Raw genomic sequence first — 13,134 nt, forward strand, 5'->3', positions numbered from 1 at the left:
AACTTAGTTTGCACCACCTAGTGGACAGGTAGTAGAACTCCACCCTCTGATGTGTGATTTCTGACGCTGACTGGGTTTCTGCCACAGGTTAGACTGGTTTTGACGTCACACGGATGTGTTTTAGATTTTGACTCTGATGTTATGAGGGTGTGACGGCGTCCTCTGGTCAGACCAGCACACAGACACCAGGACGGACGAGTGTTTCCTACACATGTGAAGGTGGAAAGTGTCTCTACGTTGACCTGAAGTGAGTTCAGCAGGTGAGAATCCGACCAGAGGAATCTGTAAATGTCTGATGAACACTTTGATCACATTGTGATGTAACGCTGTTAAACTGTACAGTAGAGATGTTTCTTGATGCTGATTGGCCGTTTGAAGCATGCTGTAGAATTTCTCTCCGAGTTAAAGAACAGTGATTTTAGAAAGATTTCCACGTAATATTGTTAATGTTTCTCAAGTAGAACCGACAGCAGTCTGATTGTGGTCTGAGCTCCGTCATCAGTGAGGAATGCAGCGAGTGTCTGAACTGGTCTGACAGCTTGGATCAACTTGGCTGAGCTTTATCTTTAACTCTTAATGCTCTGAAGTTACGGCGTGGATGAAGTGTTAAGAGCTCAAATACAGAAACCTTCCAACACTGAGACTGACCTGGTTTCACTGAAGACCCAGTCCAGGTCTCAGCTGTCATTCAGCATAGTGGTCACTACAGTGGACCGCTATTCAGGAGCCGTTTTCTTGGATGTGCATGGGTTTTGATGGTTTAGTTGCACATCAGCCACCACAGTGGACGCTAGTGTGTCATCCCAAACACCGCCGCCCTCTGGCCAGCCGTTGTAAGTGCAACAAAAATGGCTCAAAACCAAAATGGCCGACGGATGGCCAGAAATGCTCAGGAATATCTTGCCAGTCCTTCTATAGTCGGAGGCCCTTGCAGGTGGGAGCCATTTTGTCATTTTGTAGTTTTCTCTTCAGACTTTTCTGTGTTAAAGGGGAGCTGAGCAGGACAGAAGCCATTTTGAATGCATGAGTCTAAACTGAAGTTGTGCCAACAAACCAAGCCCTTCTCTCTGTTCTCGCTTCGTCAGCTGTGGAACGCAGGAAAACCAGTTTTCAGGTGTCTGTTTGCTGCCAGCTGCTGGTTTGAGGAGAGGAGGAGGAAAATAATTGATCCGTGAATACGATTGGTGGACGGGGGGAGAAAGAGTAGCAATGGGTGGATGGATCTTTGACCTGGAAAGTCGCTGAATGGGTTTAGAGGATTGGTCCAGTTTTGGGTTTAGGACACAACTGAAGTCCCCCCCAATGATTAAACAATGAGAATTCAAATTGGGAATGTCTAATGTTTGAGACTTAACTTGCCTGCACGTTTGTCTCAGCTGTTTGTTGCTGCTTCCTGTCGAACTCTCAGCGGACTGTAGATTAATTCAGTCCATGAATAATCAGATAACATTACTGACGGAGACAGAACGTTACAGAATGGAAGAGGCTTCTTGTTAACGGCAACAGGTCAAACAGATAAATCAACCTCTGAACAAGAGATATTATTGGCTGCTGGAGGAAACTGTTGAACCAATCAGGAGCTACAGCGTGTGATTCTGCAGCTCATTCAATAAAACTTTGAATTAAAACAGTAATAAGTTCATTTGTCCGTCTTTCACATGATTGTTTAGTTTTTATTTGTGATAGAAAATCACATCATTTTGTCATAGTTCAGGTTTATAAAGGTCACTTTTTATTTAGCTGTAGTCTCATTTTCGTCTTGAAAAAAAGTTTTTTGTTAGTTTTTGTGGTTAATAGTTTTCCATTCATGTTCAGCTGATGTGCAGATGAAGGATTTGTGTTTCCTCTCCAGATCAAAGTGTGTGTGAGCTGATGTGGATGTGAGTTCAGCAGCATGAATCAGTGTGAGGACAGAGAGGAGGGAGCCCCTCCCTCTAAAACCAGTCTGTGTGGGGAACATGGCAGCCAGACCAGAGCTCAGAGGTGAGATGAGGATCTCTAACTGTCCATGACTCTTCTCCATGTCAGAGCTCAGCACTCAGATCACTGCACCATCATTATTCACACTCAAAGCTCTGTGTGTGTTGTGTTCAAGCCCAGAGCAGCAGAGACCAGACTCTGCTGGACCTGGACCTGAGCCCAGCTGTGTGTCCTTCAGGAGTGACTGGTCAAAGGAAATTATTACTGATTTTAAACGAGGACATTTCTCTGCCAGACAGTAAGTAGTTGTCAGCATTAAAAGTGTTGGACAGTCTGACCTAAAATGTTCATATTTCCCTCCTCATGTTGCTCTCTGCTGATGTTTGTCCTCATTAAGTCCAGTCTGACCAGTTGTCCTCATAATGTTCCTGTTCTCCTAGAATGATGATGATGAAGGTCAGAGGAAGATTAGTATTAAAGGACAGGTTGACGTGTTTTCCAGTCTGTCCCGAAACAACACTGACGTGCCCACATGTACACTGAAAGAGTTGTTGGTGGCTGGAACTGGTCCTCCTGTGCACACTGGCCCTGAACAGATCTCTTCCTCATGTGATTTCAATGGAAGTGGTGGAGGACAAAATCCAGTCCTGGTTCTGTGTAAAAACACATTGTAAAGTTCAGCTGAGGATAATATGAGGCTTCAGCAGTCTGACTTACACAAATCAAATGGGGATCTTCCAAAGTCTCTTTAGTCTGAAACTGCTCTTTGAAGTCTGTAAATACCAGTCAGGATATTTGTGGTGAGTCTAGTAATGCAAACGTTAGAATACAGGCCAACAGTGTCGCTGCTGACAAACCCTCTGCTGCAAAGAGGTAATCTGTTAAAACTTTAAAATATCACTGATTCATGTTTTAACTGTTATTTATCCAGAGAAGTTTTATTAAACCTGTTCGTTTATTTTCAGCATCGTTCTTCTTCACATACATTTATATTCTCACATGTGAAAGCTGCCCAGTATAACCAGTATAACCAGTCTTCAGCTCTTGACTTCAGTTTAACATTTTCTCCACACACACGTTCTGACTGCTGTCTGATGACTGCATGAGAATAAAACAGTGATTTTATTGAGGCTAACAGATGCTAGCTGCTAACGATGGCTAACCCTGATTCCACTGAGTTCCTCCATCAAATCAACATTTTCTAGTTTTCAGTCATGTGACAACAGAAATGGAAACATGTCGGTGATAACAGCTGGACTGTGATCAGCTGCTCTAAAGCGCAGAATTAACCATCACAGAGAGTCTGAGGAAACACAGCTGCTTTCTTATTGATGCTGCTGATGGATTCACAAAGTAAAGTACAACACTGACGGCTGCATCACGGCGCGTCACGTCAGGCTGGAGTTCTGCCTCTGTGAAGACGTCTGTCGATGCAGAGACGGCTGTTATGGATCACTGCAGGCTGCAGAAGCTCAAAGAGGAGACGATGTTCACCTCTACCAAAGCTCAAACATGTGTTGTGTGAAACCAGCTGATTGTTCGATCAAATTTCCTGTCGAGAGATGGGTTTGAAACGGATCAGAAACAAATACACTCGGCACGTGTGTAAACAAGTGTAAAAGAAACAACCATACCAGCTTCAATGAACAACACCTGTACCTGTTTGCTTACCTGTAGCCTAGAGAAGTACGTTCTAGCTTTCATTTGACACACAGTTCAGTGTGAAATCACCCTCAGCTTTGGTTTCATCCAGAATTCTCTGGTTTTCTCTTTGGTGATCCTGTTTCACTCACTTCACCTGCTACTAAGTTTATTGTGACTCACTAACAATTTGCACAGGACAGATAGCATGTAATAATAATAAATAATTATAAAACTTTATTTATAGAGCACTTATCAAAACAAAGTACAAAGTGCTTCACAACAAGAGAAATAAAATGCCACAGTGAATGACGAAATATAAAGAGATAAAATACATAAAATACACAAAAGCAATAAAATAAACAGTAAAATAAACAACCAGTTCAGGTAAAATCAGGATCTGCTTTCAGATAAAAATGTGTTTTGAGAAGAGACTTAAATGAAGACACTGACTCAGACAACCTAATGTCTTCGGGGCAGGTTGTTCCAGAGCCTCGGGGCCCTGATAGCAAAAGCTCTTTCCCCTTTAGTTTCCATCCTGGACTCAGGAACAGACAGGAGACCCCTGCCCGAAGATCTCAAACTACGTGAAAGTTCATAAGGGATTACAAGGTCTAAAATACAGTCTGGAGCCATGAAGAGCCTTAAAAGTAATCAACAAGATCTTAAAATCAATCCTAAAACCAACAGGGAGCCAATATAAAGAGGCTAAAACAGGTGTTATGATGTTGTACGTCTTGGTCCTGGTTAACAGCCTAGCAGCTGAGTTCTGTACAGTCTGCAGTCGTGTCAAAGTTTTTTGATTAAGACAAGTGAACAGACTATTACAGTAATCAAGGCTTGAGGAGATAAAAGATCGTAGATCGTATTTTTGCAATATTTCTTAGGTGATAAAAATATGATTGGACAAGCTTAGTGATATGTTGCTCAAAACATAAATTGCTATCAAACAGGACACCAAGATTTCTTGCAACAGGCTTGATATGTTGTGACAGGTTACCAGTAGATGGCAGTATTTGTTTAATGATGTGTTAGGGCCCAATAACAAGGATTTCAGTTTTATTTGAGTTGAGCTGAAGAAAATTTATCGACATCCAGTGTTTTATGTCAGACAGGCAGTCCTGCAGAGAACTCAGCGTGCTAAGGTCAGTGGGCTTGATAGGGAGGTACAACTGCGTGTCATCCGCATAACGATGAAAAGAAATACCATGTCTGCGGATGACATCACCCAAGGGAAGCATGTATAAGGAGAACAATATTGGTCCCAGAATTGAACCTTGAGGCACACCGTAATTGATATGGGAAAAGGATGACATTAAGTTATTAAGATTTCCTATTGGACAGATAAGATGAGAATTGGACAGATAAGATGAGATGTAATTAGCTTGTGTGAGCTACGCGTTGATGTCCAGAGAATTATAGGGGTCAAGAAGAGCTGGAGGGACTAAACCAGACAAGCTGGTGAACCAACACAGTAAACTGAAAGCTGCGCAGAAATGCAGACAGGACTGTTGAATCACAGTGGGATCAGCAGTATGACCAACACTGTAATCAGAGGAAACCATCTGATTCAATGTTGTAATCAACACTTTAACTCAAAGGACCTTTAGCTTGTGTTTGTCTCAGTGTGGACAAACATAATTCTTCTAATTATTCTAATTCTTCATGATTCCTCCACAGAGTCGACCAGGAGAGCTCAGAGGTTCCCAGTGGTCAGTCTGCCCAGCAGCATCAAACGCACCTGGACTCCATATTTATGGTCGGTACATGTACATGTACAACAACTACTTTTACATCTCTTCTGGTCACAATAATCTCCCAGTGCACTTTTTAGACCAGTGGATTGTCAGTCTGTCCAACATGCATCTGATGTTTGGTTCCATGATTTTAGTTTGATTGTTTCATTCATATAATATTCTGTTCCAGCTGCTGGAGGAGAACATTGTCACTTTTGTGAAGAACGAGCTGAAGAAGATCCAGAAGGTTCTGAGATCAGATTACCCAGAATGCTTAGAGAGTCAGAGGGAGGATGAGGAGGTGTTGGACGGTGAGGAGGAAGAGCAGAGGAGGAGCAGCAGAGAGGCATTTCTGAAGATCACACTGCACTTCCTGAGGAGAATGAAGCAGGAGGAGCTGGCTGACCGTCTGCAGAGCAGTAAGAGGATTTCTCTAAAGATTCAACATGCTGGATAAATGGGCCATTTACTGATGTCTCAAGAGATGGAGGGAAATATGTTTAGATATGAATTCTTTAGGGGAATTACACAGACATAATTTATTCATAAATCACTTAATGATCTTATTTGTTGTGTGTTTGTTCAGAAAGTCATTCTGGTGTTTGTCAGCGTGAACTTAAATCTCAGCTGAAGGAGAAGTTCCAGTGTGTGTTTGAGGGGATCGCTAAAGCAGGAAACCCAACCCTTCTGAACCAGATCTACACAGAGCTCTACATCACAGAGGGAGGGACTGCAGAGGTCAACGATGAACATGAGGTCAGACAGATTGAAACAGCATCCAGGAAACCAGACAGACCAGAAACAACAATCAGACAAGAAGACATCTTTAAACCCTCACCTGGAAGAGATGAACCAATCAGAACGGTGATGACAAAGGGAGTGGCTGGCATTGGGAAAACAGTCTTAACACAGAAGTTCACTCTGGACTGGGCTGAAGACAAAGCCAACCAGGACATACACTTCACATTTCCATTCACTTTCAGAGAGCTGAATGTGCTGAAAGAGGAAAAGTACAGCTTGGTGGAACTTGTTCATCACTTCTTTACTGAAACCAAAGAAGCAGGAATCTGCAGGTTTGAAGAGTTCCAGGTTTTGTTCATCTTTGACGGTCTGGATGAGTGTCGACTTCCTCTGGACTTCCACCACACAAAAATCCTGACTGACGCTACAAAGTCCACCTCAGTGGATGTGCTGCTGACAAACCTCATCAGGGGGAAACTGCTTCCCTCTGCTCGCCTCTGGATAACCACACGACCTGCAGCAGCCAATCAGATCCCTCCTGGGTGTGTTGACATGGTGACGGAGGTCAGAGGGTTCACTGACCCACAGAAGGAGGAGTACTTCAGGAAGAGATTCAGAGATGAGGAGCAGGCCAGCAGAATCATCTCCCACATCAAGACATCACGAAGCCTCCACATCATGTGCCACATCCCAGTCTTCTGCTGGATCACTGCTACAGTTCTGGAGGAGGTGTTGAAGACCAGAGAGGGAGGAGCGCTGCCCAAGACCCTGACTGAGATGTACATCCACTTCCTGGTGGTTCTGTCCAAACTGAAGAACATCAAGTATGATGGAGAAGCTGAGACGGATCCACACTGGACTCCAGAGAGCAGGAAGATGATTGAGTCTCTGGGAAAACTGGCTTTGGAGCAGCTGCAGAAAGGCAACCTGATCTTCTACGAATCAGACCTGACAGAGTGTGGCATCGATATCAGAGCAGCCTCAGTGTACTCAGGAGTGTTCACACAGATCTTTATAGAAGAGAGAGGGCTGTACCAGGACAAGGTGTTCTCCTTCATCCATCTGAGCATTCAGGAGTTTCTGGCTGCTCTTCATGTCCATCTGACGTTCATCAGCTCTGGTGTCAATCTGATGTCAGAACAACGAACAACCTACGATGAATCTGCAGTGACACACGTGTACCAGAGTGCTGTGAACCAGGCCTTACAGAGTCCAAATGGACACTTGGACTTGTTCCTCCGCTTCCTCCTGGGACTCTCACTGCAGTCCAATCAGACTCTCCTACGAGGCCTGCTGACACAGACAGGAAGTGTCTCAAAACCAAGTGAGGAAACAGTCGAGTACATCAAGAAGAAGATCGAAGAGACTCCCTCTGCAGAGAAAAGCATCAATCTGTTCCACTGTCTGAATGAACTGAATGATCGTTCTCTATTGGATCAGATCCAACAGTCCCTGAGTTCAGGAAGTCTCTCCACAGATGAACTGTCTCCTGCTCAGTGGTCAGCTCTGGTCTTCATCTTACTTTCATCAGAAAAGGATCTGGACGTGTTTGACCTGAAAAAATACTCTGCTTCAGAGGAGGCTCTTCTGTTTCTGCTGCCAGTGCTCAAAGCCTCCAAGAAAGCTCTGTAAGTGGGATTCATTCATGATTATACTCTTCGACAGGAGAAAAAAATAAATAACGTACTTTTTTGTGTTTAAATTTTACAGTACAGAAATCTTCTCCCATCCTTCCATTCCCCCTCTAATTACACTAATGACGCTGTTCAAGATTGTGTATAGTTAGAAACACATAATAAACTTTGCAATGTCTTCAGAAATGTATACCGAAATTTCAATCTTGCCTCATCTCATAACACTAATGCCAAGTGGTTACAATATGGTGAACCGATCAACATTTTTTTAGTCATCTACTACTGAGTTCATACAGTCTCAATTTACAGTCATCAGTTATAAAACAAAAAGCAAACTACTAACTAACAGCAGGGCAAGAATACGCAAAATTCAACCAAACTCCTGAAACTCTGAGAGTGGGTCAAAATAACAACATTCTTACAATCTCGTGTGGTGTTGGCCTATAGTTTACATTATAGCTTCCTTAGCTCAGTTTAAGTAAGACCTTAGTAGCAAGAAAACAGCCACATAAAAATCATATATCAACGCCATTTGGTACGATTTGTGTTGTCATTAGTTGCACTAAAGATACATTTTGCTAAATAGCCAACGTTAGATGTTACTTACCAGTCTAAATGAAACGTAGCGAGTTCAGCATCAAACCGCATCTCTTTACTTGCCAAGAGCTGTCTCCAGCGGTGGAAAGCCACACCAATATTTACTCTTGTTTTGCTTCTTTATATAACGCTTCTTTTCTTTGCAGCAGAACGGGGGTTTCTTGCTGGGAGCGGGTAGTTGGGATGGTGATAATGGTCGCTTGCCAAGAATGGTAATGGTAATAATACTATTAATTAAAAATAATAATTAGTCCATATTAAAATTGGTTTTACCTGTGCTGCGTATTAATCATTTATTAAATTACATGATTTTTGGTTTGGACTTTGAGTTTGACTCTTTTTTTCGTTCCATATAAATTCTTTCAGCAGCCCCTCCCAAATGCTAAAGCATGTAGGAGTTATGTATAATGGCATAAATAGAATCATTACAGTGATGTAAGTAATCCAAGTTATTAGGTATGGTTTTATTTAGATTTAGCTTATAGCCAGACAGAGCACCATAATTTGTAATTTCTTCTAGTAACACAGGTAGTGAGTTATATATGTCTGTGTCTGTGAGGTACATTATAATATCATCCACGTACAGTGCTGGTTTTTGTTCGTCTTCCTGTACTGTGAGCCCCTTCATCCTCCTATTTTTCCTAATGCTTTCGGCTAAGTTTTCTATCCATAAAGCAAATATTTGTGGTGATAATCGGTCCCCTTGTCTGTTTCCCCTCTTTTAAAATACAAATCTTAGAGCTTCCCATTCACTCTTACTCTTGCATTTGGTTCTTTATACATTTTCTTCATTGAATAAAGGTTTGGTGGAATCCACATTTCTCACATGTTCCAAATAAGAAGGGCCATGACACCCTCTCAAAAGCTTCTTTGACGTCTAACATCAATGACAACATTTGTTGCTTTTGTTTTTGCTGTATAATCGATGACGTTAAGAGTACGCTCCACATTGTCACTTTAAAGACCGTCATTAGCAAGGAGAGGATTCTTTTCAGAATATCTGCTCCTTCTACAGGCGGATTGTATACATTAATCAAAGTTATGAGTTGTTCTTCTATTTCCCCAGTTACAAACACGTTCCTTCCCTACTTATCTCGGATACATTTTTCTTTACTAAACATGCGATTATTTTTACTCATGTAATGATTATTTTTAAAAATGTAATATTGGGCTATATAAATTTAAAAAAATGACTTGACCTTATAATAGATTCTTTACTTATGTGGAAGGAGTTGTTATCGTTAAGTAACCCCTGGATTTATTTTATTTCTTATACAAATTGTTTGAGTATTGTTGAAGGAGCCTGAGAATTAAGAAATTCATTGCCAACGACTGCTTCACTATAACTGTTGAGAATATCACTAAAAAAAGAGTAAAACAGCAAGAAGTTTAACATGTCAACATGTGCTGAGAAGATTATATAATTTTTTTATTTTATATTATTGTAACATCAAAAGTGATCCACTAGGGATGGGGATCGAGACCCAGTTCCAAATTTCTCAAAACCCAAAAATGAATAACGTCCGATCTTATCGATACTGCTATCAAGACTAGCGGGTCCTATGACGTAACGTTATGAGAGAGATGAGAGTCATGTCATTTAAATCAAATCACTGGTGCACAAACATACATGGGTTGTCTGATAAAATTCTAAAATTCAATTGAATTGTCTGCCAACCGCCGTTAAACTAAACGAGGAAGAATTTAATTGCCTCATGCCTTTGTTTGCATCATTTCTAATTTGGTCAATTGGTTGCTTGCTGGGATGGCTGAACGTGCAAAGTGCTCAGAGGCTTGGCACATTTTATCAAATTAAAAATGTGTCACTTGCCTTCCGACTGATAGAAGGGCTGAGAGTCGTTTTTAATAAAATATGTAAAATATGTTTAACATTCGCCAACTTCATTCATTTAGATGGTGGTCAGCTCAAGCTCACCCCATCTTTATTGTTGTAAAGAATTTGTTGGACATTTATTGCTGCTGATATAATATTTTACTATTCTCATAGTTATAGTAGTATAAAAGTATATAGTATAGTTGTGTTGAAGGGGCCCTGTGTAATCCTTTTCACTTAAATGCCCAGCACCACCCACTTTCCACCAAATTAATAGAAAAGTATCAATAGTGGTATCGATAAAGACTCGGAACATTAAGCGGTCTCAAAAATGGTATCAATATCAATAAAAATGACCAATCCCCATCCCCAGTCAAGACTCAACATTTTAACACAAATGTTATTTGTCTTCTTGTTCATTACTTCCTCTCCAGACTGAGTGTCTGTAACCTCTCAGAGAGAAGCTGTGAAGCTCTGTCCTCGGTTCTCAGCTCCCACTCCTCTAGTCTTAGAGAGCTGGACCTGAGTAACAACAACCTGCAGGATTCAGGAGTGAAGCTGCTGACAGCTGGACTGGAGAGTCCACATTGTAAACTGGAAACTCTCAGGTCAGATTAAGTCACAGTTTGTCTCAATGTTTTAAAATGATTTCTCTAAGCTCTGTTTGATTTCAACAGCCTCTCTCATCACGGTTCCTGAATCTCTTCTGTCAGGATTTCAAATTTCACAGTACAGAAAGTCTTTGAATTTTCCAATCTATTTTGTACTAATTGAGGTTCACATATTGTACAGCATGAAATATGAATTCAGATTGAGACAGAGAACGTTATTTTTGTTTGGAAATCATGCACCTTATTATCATTTCTTGTTTTTTTTACTGATTCAGTCACATCTCTAACATGTTCAGAGTAAAACAGCAAGGATTTTAATGTGCGGAGAAGATATTATATATACTGTATCACCAAAAGTCCAGACTGAGCATTTTAACACAACTGTTATTTGTCTACTTGTTCATTGTTTCCTCTCCAGACTGAGTGTCTGTAACCTCTCAGAGAGAAGCTGTGAAGCTCTGTCCTCAGTTCTCAGCTCCCAGTCCTCTAGTCTTAGAGAGCTGGACCTGAGTAACAACAACCTGCAGGATTCAGGAGTGAAGCTGCTGACAGCTGGACTAGAGAGTCCACATTGTAAACTGGAAACTCTCAGGTCAGGATTCATTTACCCATTCAACTGATGACCATTTAAAATGTGGTTTACATTAGCTGATAAACAGCTAACCTGTGTAGGATTGTTTCTGCTAATAGGATTTGTGTTACAACCCTGCAGGTGACTAGGAATAAGGGAAGCAACATGCTGCAGATGAAGTCAGGCAAGCACTTCCATTCATTGTTTAGCGTACTGACAATAGTAGAAGTTACAAAATTACAAGCTTCTGCTCAACAGTTAAATACCAAATAACCAACAGAAAATGAGTCAAGTGTGGTGAGGAACAAGGGGAAAGGTTGCTGAAAATTAAATAAAAGCCTACCTGGCTTCCACTACTCTTACCTGTCGAAATAAAACACACACTCGCAGCCACTCATAAGACCTAGTGTTCAACCAGACAGTCAAATTACCTACGTGTGGTGCGAAAATAATGGATGTATGAAAATAACAACGTAAATCTACTGCCCAGATCCTGAACCCACTAAACTAGTGCCTCATATGAATTAACATTATTTTACACACACACCAAAAGAGTCTAAGTTAGCTTCAGAGCTAACTAAGTTAACGGTACAACAGAGAGACACAGAGGCGGACTGCTCAGATTAACTCACAGGTGCCTCAGGCATTTCCACAAAGCGGCTTTTATCATCTTGAGTGATGATCGGACAGGCTTGGGGTTGGTGGCTGGAATCAGTGACGAAAAGAGGAAGCACCAGCCGAAGACGTGGAAGACTAGGGCGCAAACACGGGTGGGCAGTCCGGAGGTGTTGACCAGGGAGGAATCCCTCGGGAGGAGCGGATGACGTGTTGACCAGCCCTAACTGACAGAGGAAAAGACTGCACCCCAGTAAAACATAACAATATAAAGAGCTGCTACCCGAAGACCATAACAATTTGTCAAAGAAGCTTTACCTTAACTTCAGCAATAGTTTCTAGACTCAGAGAATTCATTTGCACAAGGATTCTGGTGATTGATTTTCTAAGTCTGATCTAAATTGTTTTCTCTCCTGTGTTTATGACTTAAGAGCAGGTGAAAAAACTGGTTTTGCCAGGATAATGTTTTTAAGTGTTTGTTGTTGTAAACCCAATTCAGCCACAAGAGGCTGAAGTGCACCACTACCCCATGTTTTAAGTAGGACTAAAGCATTCATGTTTTCTTCCAGGAGAGTTTTAATTTCTCCATGCACTCTACATGCAAGGTACACATATTGTGTCTTATGTATCATTACTGTCTTGTCTGTCTCTGTCATTTAGATCACAATGTCATGGTTACTGTTGAATCCCTGATTCAGTCACTGTATTTATTTATTCATTTATTTGGAGAGTGTCCTCTTGTATCTGTCGGACGCAGCAGGACCCTCAGATGATCTGCCATGTGTGTTGTTTTGTGTGTTTGCAGGCTGTCAGGCTGTCTGATCACAGAGGAAGGCTGTGCTTCTCTGGCCTCAGCTCTGAGCTCCAACCCCTCCCATCTGAGAGAGCTGGACCTGAGCTACAATCATCCAGGAGACTCAGGAGTGAAGCTGCTGTCTGCAGGACTGGAGGATCCACAAAGGAGACTGGACACTCTCAGGTATGAAGAGGCCTGCTGCAGCCACAGACAATCAGTCTGATATAGGAGTTTTTTTTGGTTAATGGTGGATATAAGCCTTGCATGAACAATCACATATGTAGGAAGCCTTTTTCCTTTGCTCTCCAAGGAGAACATCTCCAGGAACAAACATGATAATTGCCTGACTAGCTGCCAGTTTAGAGACTGGAAAAAGGGGGGAAACTGCTAGCCTAGCTCCATCAAAAGAGAAAAAATAAACCTTCCAATAACTCCAAA

At 41.6% G+C, this 13,134-nt stretch overlaps 1 protein-coding gene across 3 annotated transcripts in view; it reads left to right on the forward strand.

The window, feature by feature from the left end:
• The window catches only part of LOC122871898 (protein NLRC3-like), a 43,237-nt gene that overhangs the window by 15,424 nt on the left and 14,679 nt on the right, over positions 1 to 13,134 (forward strand). The window contains exon 1 of one of the 3 annotated variants that reach the window (XM_044187471.1): positions 2,701 to 2,793. The exons of the other annotated variants lie outside the window; for them this stretch is intronic. The gene's annotated coding sequence lies outside the window, so the exon portion shown is untranslated. Of the gene's footprint in view, positions 1 to 2,700; positions 2,794 to 13,134 lie in introns of those variants that run through there. 3 annotated transcript variants of the gene reach the window in all.

Source organism: Siniperca chuatsi, linkage group LG24, assembly GCF_020085105.1.
Source record: "Siniperca chuatsi isolate FFG_IHB_CAS linkage group LG24, ASM2008510v1, whole genome shotgun sequence".
In the NCBI taxonomy this organism is placed as follows: domain Eukaryota; kingdom Metazoa; phylum Chordata; class Actinopteri; order Centrarchiformes; family Sinipercidae; genus Siniperca; species Siniperca chuatsi.